The sequence below is a fragment of the Saccostrea cucullata genome, unplaced genomic scaffold (genome assembly GCF_032062105.1).
Source record: "Saccostrea cucullata isolate Sc308-1 unplaced genomic scaffold, CSIRO_AGI_Scuc_v1 ctg4376, whole genome shotgun sequence".
NCBI classification, from domain to species: Eukaryota; Metazoa; Mollusca; class Bivalvia; order Ostreida; family Ostreidae; genus Saccostrea; species Saccostrea cuccullata.
Genome location: NW_026932890.1, coordinates 17,883 through 27,337, shown reverse-complemented (window position 1 = coordinate 27,337; position 9,455 = coordinate 17,883).

Genomic DNA, 9,455 nt, shown 5'->3' with positions numbered 1-9,455 from the left:
GTCAAAGTCCATTCCCTTTTGTGAGTGTATATTTCTATTATAATTAAGCATTATTGCGTGATGTTAATGTATCTTTATTCTACGCCAAGGTCATCACAATGTGAGGTAAAAACATCTTACCTTTATGTCAGTGCTTTATTACGTGATGTAAAAAGGTTTATAATATAATGTGAACATATATTATGGAGACAGTCCCGGCTTTCCGTATTATACCAACACTTTATTACATTATGTCAAAACTCCATTCCGTGATGTGGATATATAATTACGTTATGTCAATTCTTTCTTATGTGATTTAAAACTATCTTTACATTGTGTTAATTCTTTATCATGTTGATTACAAATATTCACTACGTGCCGTAAAATAGATTTACATTATGTCAAAGTTGATAACCGTGTTTTCACGACTGGAAACGGGGGGGGGGGGGGGGGGCCGGATTAATAGTAATTAGGACGAATTACAGACAGATTATATGGGGGGGGGGGGTCCGGCTTCCTCTTTTTTTCCGACATAACTTTATCATAGAAAATGTTCATTGAAATTCCGTCCCACTTTTTGCTGAAGTATATGGGTAATGTAGTATATTTGGAAATTTTTTTAGGACTGATCGAAGTTGGACCCCCCCCCCTCTTTCACCCGAAAAAGGATTTTCGAGCTTGTAATTTTTTTTTCTTTTTGCTTTTTCTTGTACGTTATTTTTTTCTGGCTGACAAACCTCCCCCAACTTTCAAAAAAAAGGATATAAAGACTGACAAAAAGCTTGGGACACTGTTTTGTTGTTAGATCAGAAGTTTCGGACTTTTCAAAATAATTCAAAATAAAAAGGAAAATATTGCTGCATGACACATACTATTTGATTAGCAATAATTATGTTATGAAAGAACTATATGCGGTATATTGCATATATTTGCCCCCATAAAAGTCAAATTTTGAAAACTTCCTGAAATGTGCTGAATTCAATAAATTGTATGAGAAATATAAATGAACAGAACATATTATTGTTTCAAAGTAGTTTGTTCACAATTTTTGTTTTTATGACATCACAAACTAGTCTGATTTTATATTCTTTTTCAGAAAAAGGACTAAATGGACTCAATTTCAATAATTTTAGCTTTAGAATTTATAGAGCGCAAGTTTGTTCAGGAACAATATTGACATATTTCATTGATATTATCATTCTACACATTATATCAAAATATTGATCCTGAACACGCATGCGCTCGGTGACTTTTACTCAAAATATCGACGAAATATGTACATATTTCTGTAAAATTCATAAAAACTGAAATTTACGTCATGTTTGTGACGTCATTACGTACATATGACGTCGGTAATTATGAAAATATTCAGTGCTTCGAAGTCAGCATATATACTCCCCTGTTTAAGAACTTAATTAAATATATCTCCATCAAAGTTTGATTTGGGGGGGGGGGGGGGGGGGCAAATATTGGTTAATACCGAATAAAGTTCTTTAACGGCCATTGAATTTCGACGTTAAAAAAAAACAATCGTCAATAAAGATTCCACGGGAACATGATCCTATTTATAAATTTTTAACCTGATATTTAATTAAGAATTAATTAAGTCTTGTGTATAATTTAATATTTGATATGTTTTATTTAAATTATTTGCATGTTTAACATATGTGCATGTAATATTGAAAACACAAAACGAACTTTTAAGCTAACCTAAACCTCACGTCACGCAATAAAAAGTTGAAATATTATAACATATACTGACAAGAGGCTAAGCATTTTAGACACAATGTAAAGATATAATGGCATAACATAATAATGATTTGTCAAAAAGTAAGGGAAAATTGACATCATGTAATAGATTCCCGTCGTCATGTAGCATATTGATGACACAATATAGTAAAGAATTGGCCACATGTGACAATTTTTTTCACATCATGTAAGGAAATTCTGACATCGTGTTATAGCGACTTAATATTGAATTAAAGATAAATTCACATCATTTAATGAACTACTTAGACCAAATAGTAGAGAGTGCACATAATGTAATAATGAGTTGAAATTATATAAAAACATCTTTACACCACGTAAAATTGTTTTGACTTAATGTCATAAAGAGCTGATATAATGCAATGGAAGATTGGCGCAATGTAATTGAAGTGCGAGTTAATGCCATAAAGACTTAACATAATGTAATGGAAAGTTAACATAACGCAATAATAGTGTGTGTAAATATCATAAAGAGTTGACATAATGTAATGGAAGATTGACATAATGCAATAGTGGTGTGGGTTAATGTCATAAAGAGTTGATATAATGTAATGGAAGATTGACACAATGCAATAGAAGTGTGGGTTAATGTCATTAAGAGTTGATATAATGTAATGGAAGATTGACACAATGCAAAAGTAGTGTGTGTATATGTCATAAAAAGTTGATATAATGTAATGGAAGATTGACACAATGCAATAGTGGTGTGAGTTAATGCCATAAAGACTTAACATAGTGTAATGAAAAGTTGACATAATGCAGTAGTAGCGTGTGTAAATGTCATAAAAAGTTGACATAATGTAATGGAAAGTTGACTCAATGCAACAGTACTGTAAGTAAATGTCACAAAGTGTTGACATAATAGAATGGAAAGTTGATCCAATACAATTGTAGTGTTCTGCTATAAGGCAGTGTCGGCTTCAAATGCAAATTAAACTCAAAGGTAAATGTTAAGTATGGAACGCCGTCACTACCTTATAGCAGAACACAACGATTGCATTGTGTCAACCTTCCATTACATTATATCAACTCTTTATGACATTTACTCACACTGCTATTGCATTGTGTGAACTTTCCTTTACATAATGTCAACTCTATACGACATTTACTCACACTACTATAACATTGTGTCAACCTTCCGTTTCATTATGTCTACTCTTTATAACATTTACTCACACTATTATTCTATTGTGTCAACCTTCCATTACATTATGTCACCTCATTATGACATTTACTCACTCTACTACTGCATTGTGTCAACCTTCCATTACATTATGTCACCTCATTATGACATTTACTCACACTATTATTACATTGTGTAAACCTTCCTTTACATAATGTTAACTCTATATGACATTTACTCACACTACTATTACATTGTGTCAACCTTCCATTATATTATGTCAACTCTTTATGACATTATCCCACACTACTATTGTATCGTGTAAACCTTCCTTTGCATTATGTCAACACTTTATGACATTTACACATTCTACAATTATATTTCGTCAACTTGCATTTCGTTATGTTTACTGTTCATGACATTTAAATAACAACAATTACATTGTGTCAAACTATCATTACATTATGTCAATTCTTTATGATATTAACTCACACTACTACATTATGTCGATTCACTATTACGTTATGCGAACACGGGTATCCTCGGCCTTTATATGAGCATAACGTATTTTCCGCGTTCCGCAAGCACTAAAATTGGCGGGAGAGAAAATTGTCGTAGAAGAAAATCTCAGCGATTTGGGAATGGCATCTTTAAATAAAAACTTTAAGCGGCAAATGATTGACAATCTTGAAACGTGCAAAGCCTTAACACTGCGACTGTTAATTAAAGTCACGTCGAAATTTAATGGCGTTTACTTTAATCTGATAATTAAATAAATCAAATATGAGTCGTGCAGCAATTTTTTTTCTTTTTAGTTTGAATTGTTCGTTTGTTTGTTTGTTTGTTTGTTTGGTTTTTTTTTTTTTTTTTGATAAAAGTCTTAAACTTCTGATCTTACTAAGAACATTGTCATAAGTTTTTTTTATCAGTCTTTAACTTTCCTTTTTTTTTTAAAGTGTAAACACATTGTATAACACACGTGCACTGGTGGAGGGGGGGGGGGATTCCGCCCTACCATCTTTAGTGACCAAAACATTGCATTAGTTTCACATTAACAGATTAAGTTTAGCTGAATTAAGTTGAAAACTTTTCTATAAAACTATCAAGCCTGAGAGCTTCTCCGCTTTCCCCCTTGGTCTCCAACCATATACCGTCCCCCTTCGGGCTTGGACAATTTTTGTGTTCAAGATTCTCATATCCGCCACTGATATGTGCCCACGCATGCTTACTAAGGCATATTCAATTGATTTAGATGAGGGATTGGTAGATTTTTGTTATAGAATTCTGGCCCTGGAATGGTTGAAAAAATTACCAATTCCAGTGACGTTCCATCTTTCTTGAAAGTAGGGTCAGCCAGAAAAAAATATTCGCCCGAAAAAACCTGACAAGCCCCCCCCCCCTCCAAAAAAATTGTCCACTCCAAGCCCTAAAATCCTATTTCGGGGAGGGGGGTCCAACTTCGATCAGTCCTAATTTTTTTTGTCAGATATACTCCAATTTATTATCCTCAGTGGACTATACTTCAACAAAAAGTGGGGGTGGGGGCTGTACTTTCAACGAGCATTACATTTTCTATTGTAAAGTTATGTCTGGGAAAAGAGGGGGGTTGATTTTTTGTGCCTGTAATTCTTCCTAATCAATTAGGACACCCCCCCCCCCATCTTACCAGTCATAGAAACAGGTCGTCAACATTCATTATATACCAGATATACAGCTTTGAGATAATGTAAATGTAATTTACATCAGGTAATGCACTTTTGGAATCAACATGATAAAGAGTTAACACAATATAAAGATATATTAAGATCACATAAGAAAGAGTTGACATAACGTTATTATATATCCACATCACGGAATGGAGTTTTGACATAATATGATAAAGTGTTGATGTAATATAAAGAAATGTTCACATTATGTTACACACTCTTTACACCACGTAATAAAGCATTGACATAAAGGTAAGATGTGTTCACTTCACATCATGATGCTCTCGCCGTAAAATAATGATAAATCCATATCACGTAATAATGCTTTGATATAATAGAAATAAACACTCTCAAAAACGAATGGAATTTTAACTTCATGTAATGATAAGTTTAATTATAAAACACAATTCACTTGACGTAATGCAATTTTGACCTCACATATTAAAGAAATGAAATGATGTAAAGAAATATTCATTTCACGTAATAAAGTTTTAACACAATGTAAACACATTATCACTTCACATAATGAATTTTTTACTTCAAGTTATGAAGTGCTGACATAATGAAAGGATGTATTTACTTCATGTAATGCAGCATTGACATGATGTTAAGATATTTTTACATAATCTCATAAAAAACTGACAAAACGTAAAGATATGTTCACATCACGTAATGATAAATTGACATAATAAATACATATTTGTATGCTATAAGGCAGTGATGGCGTTCCATAGTTAAGAGATAATCTTTTTTATAGTAAGTAAGGACTTGTTACAATGAATGTACATGCGTATTTTTTTTTTTTGACAATATCTTCATCTGAGTACCATTAATTCTTACCCTTTTCTTTTGACCTTGAAATTTTACGAAATTTTTATGCCTACGTAATCGAGGATTCGGGGGTGTAAAGTTTTTGTTGTCTCCGTCTGTCTTTCTGTCTAGCTGTTTGTCCGCAGAAACTTTAACCTTGCCCATATCGTTTGATTTAGTGGAGCTATGACATTCATGTTTCACATGTGATTTTCTTGTGACAAGACCTTTTTATTGGTACCACCAAATTTGACCTTTTGACCTCGAAGTTTGGTCTACTTTTACACAAAAATTCCAAACTTTTACTTTGGCCATAACTTTTGAACGGTAAATACTAGGTCTTTCTTACTTCACATATGTATTCTTTGTGGCAAGACCTTTCATTTGATACGAACAACAAACTTGAGTTTGACCTACCTTTCAAAAACTTAACCTAGGCCATAACTTTTGAACAGGTGGTGCTAGGGCTTTCATATTTCACAATCTTATTTATTGTGAGAAGACCCTACTATAGGTACCAATATATTTAATTTGCATTGAAGAAAAGTTTAATCTTCGCTATGTTGCCATACGGGGGCATCAGTGTTTCACAAACACATCTTGTTAATAAAAAAATCTTTGCCATAACTTTTGAATGATTAGTGCTTGGATTTTGAGTTGCATTTGAGAAACTTAAACCTTTGCCACAAGCTGCCATCGCGATACGGGGAGTATTAGTGTTTCACAAATACATCTTGTTTTCTTTTCTTTTAGAAAACATATTGCTTCAATTTTTTATTGAAGTGTAGTATCATCAGGGCTTGTGTATTGGGCAATGTTTGAATAAAAACAAATAAATTTTGCTTAGATTTTGGAAAAAACTTCCCCCACCCTTAACCCCATTGGAAATAGGAAGCATCCAGTATGGAAGTCGGTCGAACAAATGTGCTTTGTTCTTTGTTCACTGATCTCAGTCAAGTTATCGGCAAGTTACTTTTGATTTTCGAGATAGATCAATTTTCTTGTATTTGAAATTTCGATTTTTATACCTCCGTTATCGAAGATTTTGTCCTGTCCATTTATCTGTCTGTTTATCCGCAAAAAAACTTCAACCTTGCCCATAACTTTTGCCTGGGTGGGGCTATGGCTTTCATATTTCACATATGTATTTCTTGTGACAAGACCTTTCTTTGGGTACCACCAAATTTGACCCCTTAAACCTTGACCTTGGAGTTTGACCTACTTTTACAAAAAGAACACACTTTAAACTAGTGCTAATTGTAATGGGGACCGTTACAGATGTTCCCCAAACGCTCCCCATGTCCCTTATCGTGCCTTATTCCTCTAAGACCTTTTATAAATATGCTAAGTATCCCAGGATTTCATTTAAGAATATAAAAGTTACAATGATATCAACTATCAACGATATATTGTTTAACGTTTTGCATGCGCGCACACGTACATGTACATGCATATGCAAGATGATTATGGCATGTTGATTAAGCGATTAACATATCTTTCTATCCCGCGAATCAAAGAAAAAAATACATATATAAATTTACCATTTTTCAAGCATATGTCATATTTTTAATATATCGATTCACATTTTATTTCTCTACTTATTAACCTCGGGCTCAAAGTTGTTTTATTCCGACGACAAGGCAGGGTTAAAGTCGACTAAGGGTATCACGCCAATACCTAACCAATCAAAATGAACTTATTCAATAGTAGTTCCATACATGGAAAAGAGATTTTCCTTTCTGTTCAGAATTTTTTTAATATTTCAATAGTAGTTCCATACATGGAAAAGAGATTTTCCTTTCTGTTCAGAATTTTTTTAATATTTCCTCTCAGGCCATTTTGACAACTCTGATACCTGTTCCTGTAAATAAATATATGAAGGTTTTTTGACCGGAACTATTCATTTTTTCCAATGCATAGGGGGCTACTCTCTGGGTTTTACAAGAGATGTTTAAAAAGACATTAGTGTCAGCTAATGTGACCTATATTGTTTAACACCTTCTTATTAATATTTTTTTCATGAATGCAAATATCTGATTATTTTACGAAGAAGCGTACATGTATATTGATTTTTAATATACCGAAAATCGCTATTTCTGGGGATTGCGTAATTCTAAAAAAATTCAAATAAATTTCAAAGGTTAATTAAACAAAGGATGCTTGGTATTAAAATATTATTTCAAATCAGTAGAATTGAATGCTACTCACGACATCTGAATAAATAGGCTATAAAAGGCTTATATGCCAACTTTGGTCATCTGCACTTTAATTTTAAACACGACATGATTTGCAATTTTTTCTGTATAAATTAATAATTTCTATATACTTTGGAAACTCAAATGAAATATTTTAATAAACTTTCCTCGAGCTCTTTTCTGCAGTTTTCCTGAAATTTTATGTGGGTCCGAGGTGTTATTTGAGTTTAACAGTGATTCTCTATGTTGCCATTAATTTGATTTGTTTGTGTGTGTGGGGGGGGGGGGGGGTATTTTTATTCTTAACCTATTTAACGTTGGAGTTGAATCTTGTATCTTATTCCAAGAACTTAAGATTGATTGTGACATTTGGATGAAAGGTCAAGGTCATTAAAAACCACCACCTCTTTACTTCTAACCTGTCAACCGAAATAAACTCTGAAAGGTGTTTCTAGATACATGTACATGTACTTCATGTTTGTTTTTACCCTTGGGTCAAGGACAAAGGTTAAGGTCGATTTCAAGTTCATAGGTCAAGGTGATTTTGGTAAATAGCTAATATCAACATTTTATTCAGGTTACCAGTGACCTTGACCTAAGTTTCAAGGTCAAGGGTAAAAAGATCTGCATGCTTCAGTATGTTACATGTCTTGACATTTAGAAGTTCTTAATTCTGCATGAACATCAAACACTCAAGTATACTGTCTTTTAATACATTGTGTGCGGTCGCATGTGCATGCACGTCCATGCATTTACTTTTGATAGTAGTATAATGTAGGCAATCATTATATCTATTCATATTTGAAATTTCACCCTGTATTATTGAGAACCAAGAAAGTTGTAGGCATTTAAAGTTTTAGCCAATCAGATTGCAGCACACGTGCATGTGCGTGCGTTCATGATTATTCTTATATATCGTGCTGTAGATCTTCATAATGTAAGACTATGTTCAAAATTTCAAAGGATTTTGTCAGAAAACAAAATAGATATTTAGACTTTTAGTTTCAGCCAATCGCAGCGAGGGGCACCTGCATGCGCGTGAGATCTTGCTATTTTGACCATGTCATCATGTCTATACTACTATTATATCCTTATATTATGAGTTTCAAAGCATTTCATCCAATATTTAAAAAGTCACGGCTAAATCTATTATATTGGTCATTTCACGTGTTACACGTGCGCGCACATGCACGCACGTGCGCGCAAAATGACCTTCGTTCCGCACATCTACATAACATACCTAGTGACCCTAAAAAGGTTTCACCTAGATCGGATAAGTAGTTTACGAGAACACTCGCGGACAAAAAAGTACCGGAGAACAAAGAAAAAATTCAGAAAAAGTAAAAACAATATGTTCCCAAACTTCGTTTGGGGAACATAATAACTTCGGCCATAACTTTTGGAAGAGCTAGCGCTGTTAGGGCTTTCATACTTCACATGTGCATTCATTGTAAGGGTATAAATATTTTGACCTTGACCTTAGAGTTTTGCCCACTTTAAAAAAAAACTTTAACTTTGGTCATAACTTTCATATTTCACATGCAGGTGTATTCCTTGTAACAAAATCTTCCTTTGGGTACCAACACTTTTGACTTTGACTTTTGGAGTTTGGTCTGCATTTGAGAAGATTCAACCTTCGCCATAAGCTACCATACAGGGGCATAAGTTTTCCACAAACACATCCTGTTTTTAATCAAAAGAGAACCTCTTATTGAAAATTGAATATCATCTTTTGAAAGTCAACCGAATTTCAGGTTTACTTATTCAAGTGAAACTGGTGTTGTATTATAAGTTTCTTACGTAAATTACTGGCTAGTAATGTTAAAGACCGCTTAGTCGTTTAAACTTTTAAACGGCGACCCTTATCGCTGAACT